The following is a 21,315-nucleotide window of genomic DNA, read 5'->3' as shown; positions in this document are numbered from 1 at the left end:
AAAAATATTCAAAACATTAAAAAAAAAAATTACACATTGGACAAGCGAATGTTTCAATATTAAAATTTAAAAAAAGTCTAAACGGAGCAGCTTTAACGAACATCTACTACGTACATTAGGATTCCAAAATATATTGTACATTTAGGCCTACTTCTAAAAGAAAAACGCGAAAATTATGTCTGTATGTTACTTTTCTTTGTCCTTATAACCGAGTTAAACCGTTCCGGATCCCAATTGGGATGCTTTCAGCGCTTCCCTAGACCAAATCTTGCTAAAAAAGGGAAGGGGGCGCAAATGAAATTGTTTTCACAACTAGTAAACGTTTGAGAAACACGGATCTACAGTTTATTATGGAATATTAAGGTACATTATAGTTTGTATAATTGAGTACGCATTTTAGCATGTAGGCTAAATGATGTATTTCAATAAATCTCAAAAGTGATTCTCTTGGCAAAAACATTATCTATATATAGCCTACCTTACCTAAAGACATGCGATATTTTGTTCTCTTAGTTAAAACAGAAGTCATAGCTAATCAATTTTTCGCCAAACAAAACTGTTATAAGTGAATCTGAAACACAATAGATGTCAGAACACAAACGGCTTTAAAAAAATGACTGTTATAGCCTTATAGGCTACAGCAAGTCCTTTTTTTAAGACGAGAAACTTTAGCATTTTGTAGAAGCGAAGTTTTAGATTGTGACTATATAATAGGCCTATATATTGTAGATATTTTGAGCTAGGTAATACACTCTATAGTTATTCTTATTATTTGAGCGCAATGTATTTATGATATTACAATTTTTGTTCCTAGAATAAAAAAGGGGGGAGGGGGCGCCAAAAAATGGCGTGTTACAGATACACTGCCCGTTTTTAAACAGTTACTTCAAGATATCTAGTCAGGATAGAGTCTGGCTTTAACATCTTCATTATAGTGATGTTTTTATTTTAAAAACTCGATTCTTTGACAGTAAAGTATATCTACTTCAGTTTACTGGATATCGACGAGCGGTACCTGTTGAAAAAGGTTTGAAAAGCACTGATCTAGATCTAGATCTACTGGGTAATAGTTGAAAGCAATCGTATATTTACTAAATTCTTTATCACTTAGCCGAAATTCGTATCTATAGTTTTGTATATAAATAACAAAATGGCGAGTGTTTTGCTTTCACACTCACAGCATTCGCAGGTTGAAACTTTAAAGAGGCGTAAGAAACAAACTAAAATTCTAAAAAAATAAATAAACTAAAAATTCTTTTGTCTGTTCGCGAACATTTATCTTTATCGGATGAAGCAACACGGGTAAATGTCTTAATAGTCTAAACTGTTCTAGATCTAGTAAAATCTAGTACCATAATTAGTATTTTGTCTAAGTCAAAGAGTATACTGTATAGTAGTACAGTAGTACTAGTAGTTAGTAGTAGTACTACTAAGTACTAGTAGTAGGTAGTAGTAGTAGTAGTAGTAAAATCTACTCTAGTAAATCTAGTAACTATTGTTTCTATTCTAGTTAACGATGATTTTACCGTAAGTAGATTTTAGTAGATCTAGACTCTAGACGTCTAGATAGATTATCAATATCATATCTAGTTAATCTAGACTAGATCTAGTAGATAGTCTATGTCTATATGGATCTCTAGACTCTATTACTCATAAGTTAAATTATTATTATATATAGAGAGATCTAGGTCTAGAATATTGACCTTGAGGCACTAGTAGACTAGAGGACAAGTTTAGATTAGATTTTATTATCTTATCTAATGTAGATTTAGATCTAGAATATATTCTATCTCACAGTATCTGTATTACTATTATTATATCTAAATCTATCATCTGGATGATCTAGCCATGGGCATGGGCGCCCTCAGGATTTTTCACAGAGTGCAAGCTGCTAACCATGGCTCAAAGTCTTAGCCTCAACAGTAAACATTAAATACTCTATTTATTCATGAAATAAAAAAAACAAACTAAAAACGTGAACAAAATCTTCAATGTACACATTCATTGTTAACTTTATCAGTGAGGACCGTGCTTCCCTACATTCGATCAAACGAAAACTGCAAATGTTTGGCTGCTGAAACTGTCAATAACTTTACTAAATATACTAATGCATTGATTTTCGTTGCGATGGACAACAGGGTTCGTAGCGCTCCTAAAAACTCCTAAAATCTCCTAAAAAATGAAAAGTCTCCTAAAATCCTAAAATTCTCCTAAAAATTGCCGAAAATCTCCTAAAATTTTGTCCACTCTCCTAAAATTTTTAATTTTGCTTATTTCTTGCTAAAAATGCGGGGGAAAAAAAGCAGCCTAACCAGGCATTCTGATCGCATAACCTTACGGGCTGGCTGTGTTAATGAGCTGACCAGTGACGCTTCTACACCGCCTTTCACCCACTTGGGAAGCGCGACCTCGTGATTGAGGATGGCCTTGGCTCAAGCAAGCATTTCACCTGGCAGTATTTTTCTGAAGTCAGCGTAGAAATGTTTGTTTCCATTTATTGTTACCACTAAAGACGCGCTAGATCTAGTCTGTAGTGACTATTGTCTATAATTAGTGCAATTACCAGACAAATTTGTAGGCTACACCCCTCCGGGCCCTCCCTCACCTAAAATCTTCTTGTTGTGAGTGTAAGAGTGACTTCGCGTGGAAAGTCCGTAAATCTTCTAGATCTAGCTAGTATCTAGTAATAGTATCTAGATCTAATTTAGATCTAAGTTAGATCTAGTGAAGATAATTCGCACCTAACCTGAAAACTCAGTGAATTTTAGTCAATTTAATGATCTCGATACATCTAATGTCTAGATTACTCTAGAAATACGCTAGATTCTAGATTTACGCTAAATCAATTAGAGTCTAGTGAAGATAATTAGCACAAAGAAGAGAAAAGCCGGCAAATTTAGTGACTTAGATCTAGACTAGATCTACGGTATATTCAGTGAAGATAATTCGCACACTGCCGCGAAAAGTCCGCAAATTTTAGTGACTTAGATCTAGACTCTAGATCTACGGTATATTCAGTGAATATAATTCACACGCAGCCGCGAAAAGTCCGCGAATTTTAGTGACTTATATCTAGACTCTAGATTTACTCGAAATCACTAGAATCTAGTGAAGATAATTCTCACACAGCCGTGAAAAGTCCGCGAATTTTAGCGAATTAGTCTAGATCTTCTGTAAATTTAGTGAAGATAATATTCACACAGCATTGAAAAGTCCGCGAATTTTTGTGACTTTGATCTAGGCTCTAGATCTACTGTAAATTCAGTGAAGATAATTCTCTCACAGCCGTGAAAAGTCCGCGCATTTTAGTGACTTAGATCAAGAGTCTAGATCTACTGTGGATTTAACGAAAATATTTCGCATACAGCTGTGAAAAGTCCGCAAAAATTATTTCACTCGTAAAAGCCAGGGAAACTATAGGCCTATGGTTGAAAAAGATTCTGCTAGGAAAAAAAAAACGTGAATAGGTCTAATCCCCCCCCCACCCCCAAATCCAAAAGCCATTTTTAGTAAGCAATTGTCAACTAAACATTCAAATAGGCCTATATTGCCCTTTATATTACACTTTTTACAGGCTCTGTTTATGAGAAGGATTTAAGTTAGCTAATAAAAGAATAAAACATTACCTCAAATGCACACCATGACTCTAGTATCTATAAGATACATATAGGAACTAATAATGTACATTTCCATCACAGAGAATACACATTATGAAGGCATCTCTAAGAATGTTTCGTATTTAAAAAAATGGAAAAGCAACCATTTGTAATGTTTTTAAATAAATCTTTGAAAAAAAAAAATGGTTGTTTGAGGTTTTGGATGACAGTCAAGTTGTTACTTGATTAAAAGATAACTTTCATTACATTTTCTGTGGACATACCACAGTTGATAACATTGTTTCTGTGGCATATTGGCAAGATATTTATTATTTTTAAAATCAAATAACAATAATTGATTTGATAAATGCTTAGTTTTGTGTATGTTTTACTATGTATCACACAAACGGATAGAAAACACTCACACATATCATACATTTCATACTTTAAAAAAACCTCCTAAAATCTCCTAAAATTTTGTCATGGAAAAGTGCTACTAACCCTGGGACAAGCTGCTGATGATCGCTTATCGAGTAGTTCTGATATTCTTCTTTGTATTGCAGCTTTTAGGATGAAGACAAAACAAGTTGAACTGACCATTATTATTGCTCGAAAAGCGAGACATATGAAGCAAGTTAAGAATCAAGATATGTAATGTAAAGCCATGTTCTCTAATAACTCCCAAAATCCAAACATGTTTTTTTTTTTCTCAGTGTGTCTGTCGACTGCGAAATTCTCAGCAGCAGCAACTCAATATTTGGTATCAGGCTTTTCTGCCAGCAGTCTCTTCTTCCTCAAGATGACATTTCTGACGTGTTCCTTAGGATGGTCATGTTGGTTTTTGATTATGTCATTAAGGATGTGCTGTTGAGCGAAAAGACTACTACACAGTGGAAACTGGTTCAAGAACAGATGACTAATTAACAACAATGAAAAGACAAATCAGAAACAAGAGGAGAGGCATTTACTACACATGTGCAGTTTGTTTGGTTTTATTTACAGTCATTATTTTAAGATCCGCCAAACAGTCAAAGATCTCAAAGTTGAGACTTAAATCTCGAATGGATTCTTATTTTTCAGTTGATTGTGTCTAACACAAATAAGGTAAATTTAAATTTAGCAACAACGCTATCGTTAGGGACAGTTACAGAAAAAGAATACTAGCCATCAGTAGGACAGCCTTGGGCAGCAATGACATTAGACACATGCAGTGCGTTTCTCTGAACCACAATTTCTTCACTAAAATACCCAGCAAATGTAGTTAATTCATGATGTATTTCAGGTGATATACTTTCCATATTTCACAGGCATAAAGCAATAGTAATCTAATGTGGTGTATAAAATACAAACATGCTCAATGTGTGAAGCACCATTAAAGAGTGGCAACACAGTTTTTCTGATATACTGGGAGATGTGCATTTGTACAAACTTTTTAAAGGGATTTGAGTTTTTCTTTGATCATCAGATAAATATTTGATTTATAAGCAAATAGTCCTTTTTTCTGAGAATTAATTGCATTTTTTTGTGTAGAGATAGGGACACCTCAAACACCCAACAGCTCTGTGGTGGTTGAGGGGGGGGGTGCTAAGTGGTTTAGTGCAGTTGCTTTAGAGCTAAGGGTTTTCAGGTTCAAATCTTGTTGAAGATTGTTTTTGAATTTCAGGATTTTAGAATGCCTTGGGTCAGTGCAATTCTAATGGGTATCTGACATTAGTTGGGGAAAGTAAAGAAGGTTGGTCGTTGTGCTGGCCATATGATACCTTTATAACAGTAGGCCACAGAAACAGATGACATTTACATCATCTGCCATATAGATTGCAAATTCTAAAAGGCATTCTTTTTACATTTTAATCCCTAACTATTCTAAATATTCTAACCATTTTTTCATTCAAAGACATTTTTTCTTTTCTGAGCAACTAAATTGATGATCATGTTAAATCAACATTTGATTTTTAAAAAATAATTTCTGATTTACTTTGATGCAAGAAAAAGCTAATATTATAAGCATTACTCACCATAGTCAAATTATGCACTTTTATAAAGTATGCTAAGTAGGCTTAGCAAAGCATAAAAAAAAAAAGAATATTTGCTATTGACCTTTTCGAAAATTAAAACAAAAAAAAAATTTTGTGCCAAGATCATTATACTATAGCTTTTTATTGTATTGCATGCCACCTAAAAAAAGTTTGACATTCTGCATGATATCAACTGAGGTCAATGAAATATGGAAAAGGAGCTACAAACTAAGTACATTAATGAAACCAAAAAAAAAAAAAAGAATTAGAAGATAACTACCATGTCAGACAAAAACTGTCTAATTTTAAGAAAGGCCTAACTTCTAGCTATGACCAATTGTGACAAAGAATACATTTTATTACTTAATTATCAGAAAGAATGTCAAATTAGGTAGGAGGTGTGGTGGCCGAGTGGTAAAGTTGTTAGCTTCTGAACCAGGGGTTTCAGGTTTGAATTCTGGTGAAGACTGGGATTTTTACTTTCTGTAATGTCTTAGTGTCAATGATTAGATTGACCATGGTAATGACTTATGTCAATGAAAACATTGAAAAAGGTAATGAGTTAGTGTCAATGATTACATTGAGAATTGTAATGACTTAGTGTTATTGATTGGATTGAGAATGGTAATGACTTAATTTCAATAAAAACAACAAAAATGGTAATGTGTTAGTGTCAATGATTAGATTGAGAATGGTAATGTCTTAGTGTCAATGATGACTTTGAGAATAGTAATGTGTTAGTGTTAATGATTACATTGAGAATGCTATGTCAATGATTACTTTGAGAATGGTATTGTCTTAGTGTCAATGATTAGATTGAGAATGGTAATGTCTTAGTGTCAATGATTAGATTAAGAATGGTAATGACTTAGTGTCAATGATTAGATTGAGAATGGTAATGTCTTAGTGTCAATGATTACATTGAAAATAGTAATGTCTTAGTGCCAATGATGACAGTGAGAATGGTAATGTCTTAGTGTCAATGATTAGATTGAGAATGGTACTGTCTTAGTGTCAATGATGACTTTGAGAGTAGTAATGTGTTAGTGTCAATGATTACATTGAGAATGCTATGTCAATGATTAATTTGAGAATGGTAATGTCTTAGTGTCAATGATTAGATTGAGAATGGTAATGGCTTAGTGTCAATGATTAGATTAAGAATGGTAATGACCTAGTGTCAATGATTACATTGAGAATGGTAATGACTTAGTGTCAATGATTACATTAAAAATGTTAAGTCAATGATTAGATTAAGAATGGTATTGACTTAGTGTCAATGATTACATTGAGAATGGTAATGTTTTAGTGTCAATAATTAGATTGAGAATGGTAATGACTTAGTGTCAATGATTACATTGACAATGGTAATGTCTAAGTGACAATGATTACATTAAAAATGTTATGTCAATGATTAGATTAAGAATGGTAATGACTTAGTGTCAATGATTACATTGAGAATGGTAATGTCATTTTGTCAGTGATTACATTGAGAATGGTAATGTCTTAGTGTCAATGATTAGATTAAGAATGGTAATGTTTTAGTGTCAATGATTACATTGAGAATGGTAATGTCTAAGTGTCAATGATTACATTGAGAATGTTATGTCAATGATTAGATTAAGAATGGTAATGACTTAGTGTCAATGATAACATTGAAAATGGAAATGTGTTAGTGTCAATGATTAGATTGAGAATGGTAATGTTTTAGTGTCAATGATTACATTGAGAATGTTAATGTCTTATTGTCAATGATTACATTGAGAATGCTATGTCAATGATTACTTTGAGAATGGTAATGTGTTAGTGTCAATGATTAGATTGAGAATGGTAATGACCTAGTGTCAATGATTAGATTGAGAATGGTAATGTCTTAGTGTCAATGATTACATTAAGAATGTTAAGTCAATGATTAGATTAAGAATGGTAATGAATTAGTGTCAATGATTACATTGAGAATGGTAATGTTTTAGTGTCAATGATGAGATTGAGAATGGTAATGTTTTAGTGTCAATAATTAGATTGAGAATGGTAATGACTTAGTGTCAATTATTACATTGACAATGGTAATGTCTAAGTGACAATGATTACATTAAGAATGTTATGTCAATGATTAGATTAAGAATGGTAATGACTTAGTGTCAATGATTACATTGAGAATGGTAATGTCATTTTGTCAGTGATTACATTGAGAATGGTAATGTCTAAGTGTCAATGATTAGATTAAGAATGGTAATGTTTTAGTGTCAATGATTATATTGAGAATGGTAATGTTTTGGTGTCAATGATTACATTGAGAATGGTAATGTCTAAGTGTCAATGATTACATTGAGAATGTTATGTCAATGATTAGATTAAGAATGGTAATGACTTAGTGTCAATGATTAGATTAAGAATGGTAATGACTTAGTGTCAATGAGAACATTGAAAATGGAAATGTGTTAGTGTCAATAATTAGATTGAGAATGGTAAAGTTTTAGTGTCAATGATGACTTTGAAAATGGTAATGTGTTAGTGTCAATGATTACATTGAGAATGGTAATGTCTTACTGTCAATGATTAGATTGAGAATTATAATGTGTTAGTGTCAATGAAAAGATTATAAATGGTAAAGTTTTAGTGTCAATGATGACTTTGAAAATGGTAATGTGTTAGTGTCAATGATTAGATTGAGAATGGTAATGTCTTAGTGTCAATGATTAGATTGAGAATGGTAATGTCTTAGTGTCAATGATTAGATAGAGAATGGTAATGTGTTAGTGTCAATGATTAGATTAAGAATGGTAAAGTTTTAGTGTCAATGATGACTTTGAAAATGGTAATGTGTTAGTGTCAATGATTACATTCAGAATGGTAATGTCTTAGTGTCAATGATTAGATTGAGAATTATAATGTGTTAGTGTCAATGAAAAGATTATGAATGGTAAAGTTTTAGTGTCAATGATGACTTTGAAAATGGTAATGTGTTAGTGTCAATGATTACATTGAGAATGTTAATGTCTTAGTGTCAATGATTAGATTGAGAATGGTAATGTCTTAGTGTCAATGATTAGATAGAGAATGGTAATGTGTTACTGTCAATGATTAGATTAAGAATGGTAAAGTTTTAGTGTCAATGATGACTTTGAAAATGGTAATGTGTTAGTGTTAATGATTAGATTGAGAATTATAATGTGTTAGTGTCAATGAAAAGATTATGAATGGTAAAGTTTTAGTGTCAATGATGACTTTGAAAATGGTAATGTGTTAGTGTCAATGATTACATTGAGAATGGTAATGTCTTAGTGTCAATGATTAGATTGAGAATGGTAATGTCTTAGTGTCAATGATTAGATAGAGAATGGTAATGTGTTAGTGTCAATGATTAGATTAAGAATGGTAAAGTTTTAGTGTCAATGATGACTTTGAAAATGGTAATGTGTTAGTGTTAATGATTACATTGAGAATGGTAATGTCTTAGTGTCAATGATTAGATTGAGAATTATAATGTGATAGTGTCAATGAAAAGATTATGAATGGTAAAGTTTTAGTGTCAATGATGACTTTGAAAATGGTAATGTGTTAGTGTCTATGATTACATTGAGAATGGTAATGTCTTAGTGTCAATGATTAGATTAAGAATGGTAATGTCTTAGTGTCAATGTTTAGATAGAGAATTATAATTTGTTAGTGTCAATGATTAGATTAAGAATGGTAAAGTTTTAGTGTCAATGATGACTTTGAAAATGGTAATGTGTTAGTGTCAATGATTACATTGAGAATGGTAATGTATAAGTGTCAATGATTAGATTGAGAATGAAAATGTCTTAGTGTCAATGATTAGATTGAGAATGGTAATGTGTTTGTGTCAATCATTAGATTGAGAATAGTATTGTCTTAGTGTCAATGTTTAGATTGAGAATTGTAATTTCTTATTGTCAATTATTTCATTGACACTGGTAATGTCTTAGTATTAATGATTATATTAAGAATGGTAATGTCTTAGTGTCAATGATAACAGTGAGAATGATAATGTCTTATAGTCAATGTTTACATTGGAAATGGTAATGTCATAGTGCCAATAATGACAGTAAGAATGGTAATGTCTTAGTGTCAATTATTAGATTGAGAATGGTAATGTCTTTGTGTCAATGATTAGATTAAGAATGGTAATGTTTTAGTGTCAATGATTACATTGAGAATAGTAATAATTTATTGTCAATGATTAGACGGAGAATGGTAATGTGTTGAGGAGTGTCAATGATTAGATTAAGAATGGTAATGACTTAGTGTCAATGAAAACATTTAAAATGGTAATGTGTTAGTGTTAATGATTAAATTGAGAATGGTAATGTTTTAGTGTCAATGATTACATTGCGAATGGTAATGTCTAAGTGTCAATGATTACATTGAGAATGTTATGTCAATGATTAGATTAAGAATGGTAATGACTTAGTGTCAACGATTACATTGAGAATGGTAATGTGTTAGTGTCAATGATTAGATGGAGAATGGTAATGTGTTAGTGTCAATAATTAGATTTAGAATGGTAATGTCTAAGTGTCAATGATTAGATGGAGAATGGTAATGTGTTAGTGTCAATGATTAGATTTAGAATGGCAACAACTTAGTGTCAATGAAAACATTGAAAATGGTAATGTGTTAGTGTCAATGATTACATTAGGAATGGTAATGTCTTATTGTCAATGATTAGATTGAGAATGGCAATTTCTTAGTGTCAATGATTAAATTGAGAATAGTAATGTCTTAGTGCCAATGATAACAGTGAGAATGGTAATGTCTTAGTGTCAAAGATAACATTGAAAATGGTAATGTGTTAGTGTCAATGATTAGATTGAGAATGGTAAGGTTTTAGTGTCAATGATGACTTTGATAATGGTAATGTGTTAGTGTCATTGATTACATTGAGACTGGTAATGTCTTATTGTCAATGATTAGATTGAAAATAATAATGACTTAGTGTCAATATTAGATTGAGAATGGTAATGTTTTAGTGTCAATGATGAGATTGAGAATGGTAATGTTCCATTGTCAATGATGACTTTAGAATGGTAATGTCTTAGTGTCAACAATTACATTAATAATGTTATGTCAATGATTAGATTAAGAATGGTAATTTATTAGTGTCAATGATTAGATTGAGAATGGTAATGCCTTAGCGTCAATGATTAGATTGAGAATGTTAATGTCTTAGTTTCAATGATTACATTGAGAATAGTAATTTCTTAGTGCCAATGATAACAGTGAGAATGGTAATGTCTTAGTGTCAATGATAACATTGAAAATGGTAATGTTTTAGTTTCAATGATTAGATTGAGAATGGTAATGTTTTAGTGTCAATGATTACATTGAGAATGTTAATGTCTTATTGTCAATGATTACATTGAGAATGCTATGTCAATGATTACTTTGAGAATGGTAATGTGTTAGTGTCAATGATTAGATTGAGAATGGTAATGACCTAGTGTCAATGATTAGATTGAGAATGGTAATGTCTTAGTGTCAATGATTACATTAAGAATGTTAAGTCAATGATTAGATTAAGAATGGTAATGAATTAGTGTCAATGATTACATTGAGAATGGTAATGTTTTAGTGTCAATGATGAGATTGAGAATGGTAATGTTTTAGTGTCAATAATTAGATTGAGAATGGTAATGACTTAGTGTCAATTATTACATTGACAATGGTAATGTCTAAGTGACAATGATTACATTAAGAATGTTATGTCAATGATTAGATTAAGAATGGTAATGACTTAGTGTCAATGATTACATTGAGAATGGTAATGTCATTTTGTCAGTGATTACATTGAGAATGGTAATGTCTAAGTGTCAATGATTAGATTAAGAATGGTAATGTTTTAGTGTCAATGATTATATTGAGAATGGTAATGTTTTGGTGTCAATGATTACATTGAGAATGGTAATGTCTAAGTGTCAATGATTACATTGAGAATGTTATGTCAATGATTAGATTAAGAATGGTAATGACTTAGTGTCAATGATTAGATTAAGAATGGTAATGACTTAGTGTCAATGAGAACATTGAAAATGGAAATGTGTTAGTGTCAATAATTAGATTGAGAATGGTAAAGTTTTAGTGTCAATGATGACTTTGAAAATGGTAATGTGTTAGTGTCAATGATTACATTGAGAATGGTAATGTCTTACTGTCAATGATTAGATTGAGAATTATAATGTGTTAGTGTCAATGAAAAGATTATAAATGGTAAAGTTTTAGTGTCAATGATGACTTTGAAAATGGTAATGTGTTAGTGTCAATGATTAGATTGAGAATGGTAATGTCTTAGTGTCAATGATTAGATTGAGAATGGTAATGTCTTAGTGTCAATGATTAGATAGAGAATGGTAATGTGTTAGTGTCAATGATTAGATTAAGAATGGTAAAGTTTTAGTGTCAATGATGACTTTGAAAATGGTAATGTGTTAGTGTCAATGATTACATTCAGAATGGTAATATCTTAGTGTCAATGATTAGATTGAGAATTATAATGTGTTAGTGTCAATGAAAAGATTATGAATGGTAAAGTTTTAGTGTCAATGATGACTTTGAAAATGGTAATGTGTTAGTGTCAATGATTACATTGAGAATGGTAATGTCTTAGTGTCAATGATTAGATTGAGAATGGTAATGTCTTAGTGTCAATGATTAGATAGAGAATGGTAATGTGTTACTGTCAATGATTAGATTAAGAATGGTAAAGTTTTAGTGTCAATGATGACTTTGAAAATGGTAATGTGTTAGTGTTAATGATTAGATTGAGAATTATAATGTGTTAGTGTCAATGAAAAGATTATGAATGGTAAAGTTTTAGTGTCAATGATGACTTTGAAAATGGTAATGTGTTAGTGTCAATGATTACATTGAGAATGGTAATGTCTTAGTGTCAATGATTAGATTGAGAATGGTAATGTCTTAGTGTCAATGATTAGATAGAGAATGGTAATGTGTTAGTGTCAATGATTAGATTAAGAATGGTAAAGTTTTAGTGTCAATGATGACTTTGAAAATGGTAATGTGTTAGTGTTAATGATTACATTGAGAATGGTAATGTCTTAGTGTCAATGATTAGATTGAGAATTATAATGTGATAGTGTCAATGAAAAGATTATGAATGGTAAAGTTTTAGTGTCAATGATGACTTTGAAAATGGTAATGTGTTAGTGTCTATGATTACATTGAGAATGGTAATGTCTTAGTGTCAATGATTAGATTGAGAATGGTAATGTCTTAGTGTCAATGTTTAGATAGAGAATTATAATTTGTTAGTGTCAATGATTAGATTAAGAATGGTAAAGTTTTAGTGTCAATGATGACTTTGAAAATGGTAATGTGTTAGTGTCAATGATTACATTGAGAATGGTAATGTATAAGTGTCAATGATTAGATTGAGAATGAAAATGTCTTAGTGTCAATGATTAGATTGAGAATGGTAATGTGTTTGTGTCAATCATTAGATTGAGAATAGTATTGTCTTAGTGTCAATGTTTAGATTGAGAATTGTAATTTCTTATTGTCAATTATTTCATTGACACTGGTAATGTCTTAGTATTAATGATTATATTAAGAATGGTAATGTCTTAGTGTCAATGATAACAGTGAGAATGATAATGTCTTATAGTCAATGTTTACATTGGAAATGGTAATGTCATAGTGCCAATAATGACAGTAAGAATGGTAATGTCTTAGTGTCAATTATTAGATTGAGAATGGTAATGTCTTTGTGTCAATGATTAGATTAAGAATGGTAATGTTTTAGTGTCAATGATTACATTGAGAATAGTAATAATTTATTGTCAATGATTAGACGGAGAATGGTAATGTGTTGAGGAGTGTCAATGATTAGATTAAGAATGGTAATGACTTAGTGTCAATGAAAACATTTAAAATGGTAATGTGTTAGTGTCAATGATTAAATTGAGAATGGTAATGTTTTAGTGTCAATGATTACATTGCGAATGGTAATGTCTAAGTGTCAATGATTACATTGAGAATGTTATGTCAATGATTAGATTAAGAATGGTAATGACTTAGTGTCAACGATTACATTGAGAATGGTAATGTGTTAGTGTCAATGATTAGATGGAGAATGGTAATGTGTTAGTGTCAATAATTAGATTTAGAATGGTAATGTCTAAGTGTCAATGATTAGATGGAGAATGGTAATGTGTTAGTGTCAATGATTAGATTTAGAATGGCAACAACTTAGTGTCAATGAAAACATTGAAAATGGTAATGTGTTAGTGTCAATGATTACATTAGGAATGGTAATGTCTTATTGTCAATGATTAGATTGAGAATGGCAATTTCTTAGTGTCAATGATTAAATTGAGAATAGTAATGTCTTAGTGCCAATGATAACAGTGAGAATGGTAATGTCTTAGTGTCAAAGATAACATTGAAAATGGTAATGTGTTAGTGTCAATGATTAGATTGAGAATGGTAAGGTTTTAGTGTCAATGATGACTTTGATAATGGTAATGTGTTAGTGTCATTGATTACATTGAGACTGGTAATGTCTTATTGTCAATGATTAGATTGAAAATAATAATGACTTAGTGTCAATATTAGATTGAGAATGGTAATGTTTTAGTGTCAATGATGAGATTGAGAATGGTAATGTTCCATTGTCAATGATGACTTTAGAATGGTAATGTCTTAGTGTCAACAATTACATTAATAATGTTATGTCAATGATTAGATTAAGAATGGTAATTTATTAGTGTCAATGATTAGATTGAGAATGGTAATGCCTTAGCGTCAATGATTAGATTGAGAATGTTAATGTCTTAGTTTCAATGATTACATTGAGAATAGTAATTTCTTAGTGCCAATGATAACAGTGAGAATGGTAATGTCTTAGTGTCAATGATAACATTGAAAATGGTAATGTTTTAGTTTCAATGATTAGATTGAGAATGGTAATGTTTTAGTGTCAATGATTACATTGAGAATGTTAATGTCTTATTGTCAATGATTACATTGAGAATGCTATGTCAATGATTACTTTGAGAATGGTAATGTGTTAGTTTCAATGATTAGATTGAGAATGGTAATGTCTTAGTGTCAATGATTAGATTGAGAATGGTAATGTCTTAGTGTCAATGATTAGATTAAGAATGGTAATGACCTAGTGTCAATGATTAGATTAAGAATGGTAATGTTTTAGTGTCAATGATTACATTAAGAATGTTAATGTCTAAGTGTCAATGATTACATTGAGAATGGTATGTCAATGATTAAATTAAGAATGGTAAGGACTTAGTGTCAATAATTACATTGAGAATGGTAAGATCTTATTGTCTATGATTACATTGAGAATGGTAATGTCTTAGTGTCAATGATTAGATTGAGAATGGTAATTTCTTAGTGTCAATAATTAGATTTAGAATGGTAATGTCTAAGTGTCAACGATTAGATTGAGAATTATAATAAGTTAGTTTTAATGATAAGATTATGAATGGTAATGTGTTTGTGTCAATGATAAGTTTGAGCATAGTAATGTCTTATTGTCAATGATTAGATTGAGAATTATAATGTGTTAGTGTCAATGAAAAGATTATGAATGGTAAAGTTTTAGTGTCAATGATGACTTTGAAAATGGTAATGTGTTAGTGTCAATGATTACATTGAGATTGGTAATGTCTTAGTGTCAATGATTAGATTGAGAATGGTAATGTCTTAGTGTCAATGATTAGATAGAGAATGGTAATGTGTTACTGTCAATGATTAGATTAAGAATGGTAAAGTTTTAGTGTCAATGATGACTTTGAAAATGGTAATGTGTTAGTGTTAATGATTACATTGAGAATGGTAATGTCTTAGTGTCAATGATTATATTGAGAATTATAATGTGATAGTGTCAATGAAAAGATTATGAATGGTAAAGTTTTAGTGTCAATGATGACTTTGAAAATGGTAATGTGTTAGTGTCTATGATTACATTGAGAATGGTAATGTCTTAGTGTCAATGATTAGATTGAGAATGGTAATGTCTTAGTGTCAATGATTAGATTAAGAATGGTAAAGTTTTAGTGTCAATGATGACTTTGAAAATGGTAATGTGTTAGTGTCAATGATTACATTGAGAATGGTAATGTCTTAGTGTCAATGATTAGATTGAGAATGAAAATGTCTTAGTGTCAATGATTAGATTGAGAATGGTAATGTGTTTGTGTCAATGATAAGTTTGAGCATAGTAATGTATTATTGTCAATGATTAGATTGAGAATTATAATGTGTTAGTGTCAATGAAAAGATTATGAATGGTAAAGTTTTAGTGTCAATGATGACTTTGAAAATGGTAATGTGTTAGTGTCAATGATTACATTGAGATTGGTAATGTCTTAGTGTCAATGATTAGATTGAGAATGGTAATGTCTTAGTGTCAATGATTAGATAGAGAATGGTAATGTGTTACTGTCAATGATTAGATTAAGAATGGTAAAGTTTTAGTGTCAATGATGACTTTGAAAATGGTAATGTGTTAGTGTTAATGATTACATTGAGAATGGTAATGTCTTAGTGTCAATGATTATATTGAGAATTATAATGTGATAGTGTCAATGAAAAGATTATGAATGGTAAAGTTTTAGTGTCAATGATGACTTTGAAAATGGTAATGTGTTAGTGTCTATGATTACATTGAGAATGGTAATTTCTTATTGTCAATTATTTCATTGACACTGGTAATGTCTTAGTATCAATGATTACATTAAGAATGGTAATGTCTAAGTGTCAATGGTTATGTTGAAAATGTTATGTCAATGATTAGATTAAGAATGTTAATGTTTTATTGTCAATAATTACATTGAGAATGGTAATGTCTTAGTGTCAATGATTACATTGAGAATAGTAATGTCTTAGTGCCAATGATGACAGTGAGAATGGTAATGTCTTAGTGTCAATGATTAGATTAAGAATAATAATGACCTAGTGTCAATGATTAGATTGAGAATGGTAATTTTTTAGTGTTAATGATTACATTAAGAATGTTAAGTCAATGATTAGATTAAGAATGGTAATGACTTAGTGTCAATGATTACATTGAGAATGGTAATGTTTTAGTGTCAATGATGAGATTGAGAATGGTAATGTTTTAGTGTCAATAATTAGATTGAGAATGGTAATGACTTAGTGTCAATTATTACATTGACAATGGTAATGTCTAAGTGACAATGATTAAATTAAGAATGTTATGTCAATGATTAGATTAAGAATGGTAATGACTTTGTGTCAATGATTACATTGAGAATGGTAATGTTATTTTGTCAGTGATTACATTGAGAATGGTAAGGTCTAAGTGTCAATGATTAGATTAAGAATGGTAATGTTTTAGTGTCAATGATTACATTGAGAATAGTAATAATTTATTGTCAATGATTAGACGGAGAATGGTAATGTGTTGAGGAGTGTCAATGATTACCTGAGAATGGTAATGACTTAGTGTGAATGAAAACATTGAAAATGGTAATGTGTTAGTGTCAATGATTAGATTAAGAATGGTAATGTTTTAGTGTCAATGATTACATTGCGAATGGTAATGTCTAAGTGTCAATGATTACATTGAGAATGTTATGTCAATGATTAGATTAAGAATGGTAATGACTTAGTGTCAACGATTACATTGAGAATGGTTATGTGTTAGTGTCAATGATTAGATGGAGAATGGTAATGTGTTAGTGTCAATAATTAGATTTAGAATGGTAATGTCTAAGTGTCAATGATTAGATGGAGAATGGTAATGTGTTAGTGTCAATGATTAGATTTAGAATGGCAACAACTTAGTGTCAATGAAAACATTGAAAATGGTAATGTGTTAGTGTCAATGATTACATTAGGAATGGTAATGTCTTATTGTCAATGATTAGATTGAGAATGGCAATGTCTTAGTGTCAATGATTAAATTGAGAATAGTAATGTCTTAGTGTCAATGATAACAGTGAGAATGGTAATGTCTTAGTGTCAATGATAACATTGAAAATGGTAATGTGTTAGTGTCAATGATTAGATTGAGAATGGTAAGGTTTTAGTGTCAATGATGACTTTGAGAATGGTAATGTGTTAGTGTCATTGATTACATTGAGACTGGTAATGTCTTATTGTCAATGATTAGATTGAAAATAATAATGACTTAGTGTCAATATTAGATTGAGAATGGTAATGTTTTAGTGTCAATGATGAGATTGAGAATGGTAATGTTCCATTGTCAATGATGACTTTAGAATGGTAATGTCTTAGTGTCAACAATTACATTAATAATGTTATGTCAATGATTAGATTAAGAATGGTAATTTATTAGTGTCAATGATTAGATTGAGAATGGTAATGCCTTAGCGTCAATGATTAGATTGAGAATGTTAATGTCTTAGTTTCAATGATTACATTGAGAATAGTAATGTCTTAGTGCCAATGATAACAGTGAGAATGGTAATGTCTTAGTGTCAATGATAACATTGAAAATGGTAATGTTTTAGTTTCAATGATTAGATTGAGAATGGTAATGTTTTAGTGTCAATGATTACATTGAGAATGTTAATGTCTTATTGTCAATGATTACATTGAGAATGCTATGTCAATGATTACTTTGAGAATGGTAATGTGTTAGTTTCAATGATTAGATTGAGAATGGTAATGTCTTAGTGTCAATGATTAGATTGAGAATGGTAATGTCTTAGTGTCAATGATTAGATTAAGAATGGTAATGACCTAGTGTCAATGATTAGATTAAGAATGGTAATGTTTTAGTGTCAATGATTACATTAAGAATAATAATGTCTAAGTGTCAATGATTACATTGAGAATGGTATGTCAATGATTAAATTAAGAATGGTAAGGACTTAGTGTCAATAATTACATTGAGAATGGTAAGATCTTATTGTCTATGATTACATTGAGAATGGTAATGTCTTAGTGTCAATGATTAGATTGAGAATGGTAATTTTTTAGTGTCAATAATTAGATTTAGAATGGTAATGTCTAAGTGTCAACGATTAGATTGAGAATTATAATAAGTTAGTTTTAATGATAAGATTATGAATGGAAATGTGTTTGTGTCAATGATAAGTTTGAACATAGTAATGTCTTATTGTCAATGATTAGATTGAGAATGGCAATGTCTTAGTGTCAATGATTAAATTGAGAATAGTAATGTCTTAGTGCCAATGATAACAGTGAGAATGGTAATGTCTTAGTGTCAATGATAACATTGAAAATGGTAATGTGTTAGTGTCAATGATTAGATTGAGAATGGTAAGGTTTTAGTGTCAATGATGACTTTGAGAATGGTAATGTCTTAGTGTCAATGATTACATTAAGAATGTTAAGTCAATGATTAGATTAAGAATGGTAATGACTTAGTGTCAATGATTAGATTAAGAATGGTAAAGTTTTAGTGTCAATGATGACTTTGAAAATGGTAATGTGTTAGTGTCAATGATTACACTGAGAATGGTAATGTCTTAGTGTCAATGATTAGATTGAGAATTATAATGTGTTAGTGTCAATGAAAAGATTATGAATTGAAAGTTTTAGTGTCAATGATGACTTTGAAAATGGTAATGTGTTAATGTCAATGATTACATTGAGAATGGTAATGTCTTAGTGTCAATGATTAGATTGAGAATGGTAATTTCTTAGTGTCAATTTTTAGATAGAGAATTATAATGTGTTAGTGTCAATGATTAGATTAAGAATGGTATAGTTTTAGTGTCAATGATGACTTTGAAAATGGTAATGTGTTAGTGTCAATGATTACATTGAGAATGGTAATGTCTTAGTGTCAATGATTAGATTGAGAATGAAAATGTCTTAGTGTCAATGATTAGATTGAGAATGGTAATGTGTTTGTGTCAATCATTAGATTAAGAATAGTATTGTCTTAGTGTCAATGATTAGATTGAGAATGGTAATTTCTTATTGTCAATTATTTCATTGACACTGGTAATGTCTTAGTATCAATGATTACATTAAGAATGGTAATGTCTAAGTGTCAATGGTTATGTTGAAAATGTTATGTCAATGATTAGATTAAGAATGTTAATGTTTTATTGTCAATAATTACATTGAGAATGGTAATGTCTTAGTGTCAATGATTACATTGAGAATAGTAATGTCTTAGTGCCAATGATGACAGTGAGAATGGTAATGTCTTAGTGTCAATGATTAGATTAAGAATAATAATGACCTAGTGTCAATGATTAGATTGAGAATGGTAATTTCTTAGTGTCAATAATTAGATTTAGAATGGTAATGTCTAAGTGTCAACGATTAGATTGAGAATTATAATAAGTTAGTTTTAATGATAAGATTATGAATGGTAATGTGTTTGTGTCAATGATAAGTTTGAGCATAGTAATGTCTTATTGTCAATGATTAGATTGAGAATTATAATGTGTTAGTGTCAATGAAAAGATTATGAATGGTAAAGTTTTAGTGTCAATGATGACTTTGAAAATGGTAATGTGTTAGTGTCAATGATTACATTGAGATTGGTAATGTCTTAGTGTCAATGATTAGATAGAGAATGGTAATGTGTTACTGTCAATGATTAGATTAAGAATGGTAAAGTTTTAGTGTCAATGATGACTTTGAAAATGGTAATGTGTTAGTGTCTATGATTACATTGAGAATGGTAATGTCTTAGTGTCAATGATTAGATTGAGAATGGTAATGTCTTAGTGTCAATGATTAGATTAAGAATGGTAAAGTTTTAGTGTCAATGATGACTTTGAAAATGGTAATGTGTTAGTGTCAATGATTACATTGAGAATGGTAATGTCTTAGTGTCAATGATTAGATTGAGAATGAAAATGTCTTAGTGTCAATGATTAGATTGAGAATGGTAATGTGTTTGTGTCAATGATAAGTTTGAGCATAGTAATGTATTATTGTCAATGATTAGATTGAGAATTATAATGTGTTAGTGTCAATGAAAAGATTATGAATGGTAAAGTTTTAGTGTCAATGATGACTTTGAAAATGGTAATGTGTTAGTGTCAATGATTACATTGAGATTGGTAATGTCTTAGTGTCAATGATTAGATTGAGAATGGTAATGTCTTAGTGTCAATGATTAGATAGAGAATGGTAATGTGTTACTGTCAATGATTAGATTAAGAATGGTAAAGTTTTAGTGTCAATGATGACTTTGAAAATGGTAATGTGTTAGTGTTAATGATTACATTGAGAATGGTAATGTCTTAGTGTCAATGATTATATTGAGAATTATAATGTGATAGTGTCAATGAAAAGATTATGAATGGTAAAGTTTTAGTGTCAATGATGACTTTGAAAATGGTAATGTGTTAGTGTCTATGATTACATTGAGAATGGTAATTTCTTATTGTCAATTATTTCATTGACACTGGTAATGTCTTAGTATCAATGATTACATTAAGAATGGTAATGTCTAAGTGTCAATGGTTATGTTGAAAATGTTATGTCAATGATTAGATTAAGAATGTTAATGTTTTATTGTCAATAATTACATTGAGAATGGTAATGTCTTAGTGTCAATGATTACATTGAGAATAGTAATGTCTTAGTGCCAATGATGACAGTGAGAATGGTAATGTCTTAGTGTCAATGATTAGATTAAGAATAATAATGACCTAGTGTCAATGATTAGATTGAGAATGGTAATTTTTTAGTGTTAATGATTACATTAAGAATGTTAAGTC

At 30.3% G+C, this 21,315-nt stretch overlaps 1 long non-coding RNA gene across 1 annotated transcript; it reads left to right on the top strand.

Moving 5' to 3' along the window:
- The first annotated feature begins 754 nt into the window (after window positions 1–754).
- Window positions 755–6,270, top strand: LOC129928343 (uncharacterized). The gene is made up of 2 exons (XR_008779951.1): window positions 755–1,302; window positions 4,310–6,270. It is a non-coding gene; the product is annotated as an uncharacterized LOC129928343 (long non-coding RNA).
- Window positions 6,271–21,315: the final 15,045 nt, after the last annotated feature.

Source organism: Biomphalaria glabrata, chromosome 9 (genome assembly GCF_947242115.1).
Source record: "Biomphalaria glabrata chromosome 9, xgBioGlab47.1, whole genome shotgun sequence".
Lineage (NCBI taxonomy): Eukaryota > Metazoa > Mollusca > Gastropoda > Planorbidae > Biomphalaria > Biomphalaria glabrata.
Note: the sequence above shows the minus strand (reverse complement) of the source record. Positions and strands in the feature narration are given on the sequence as shown.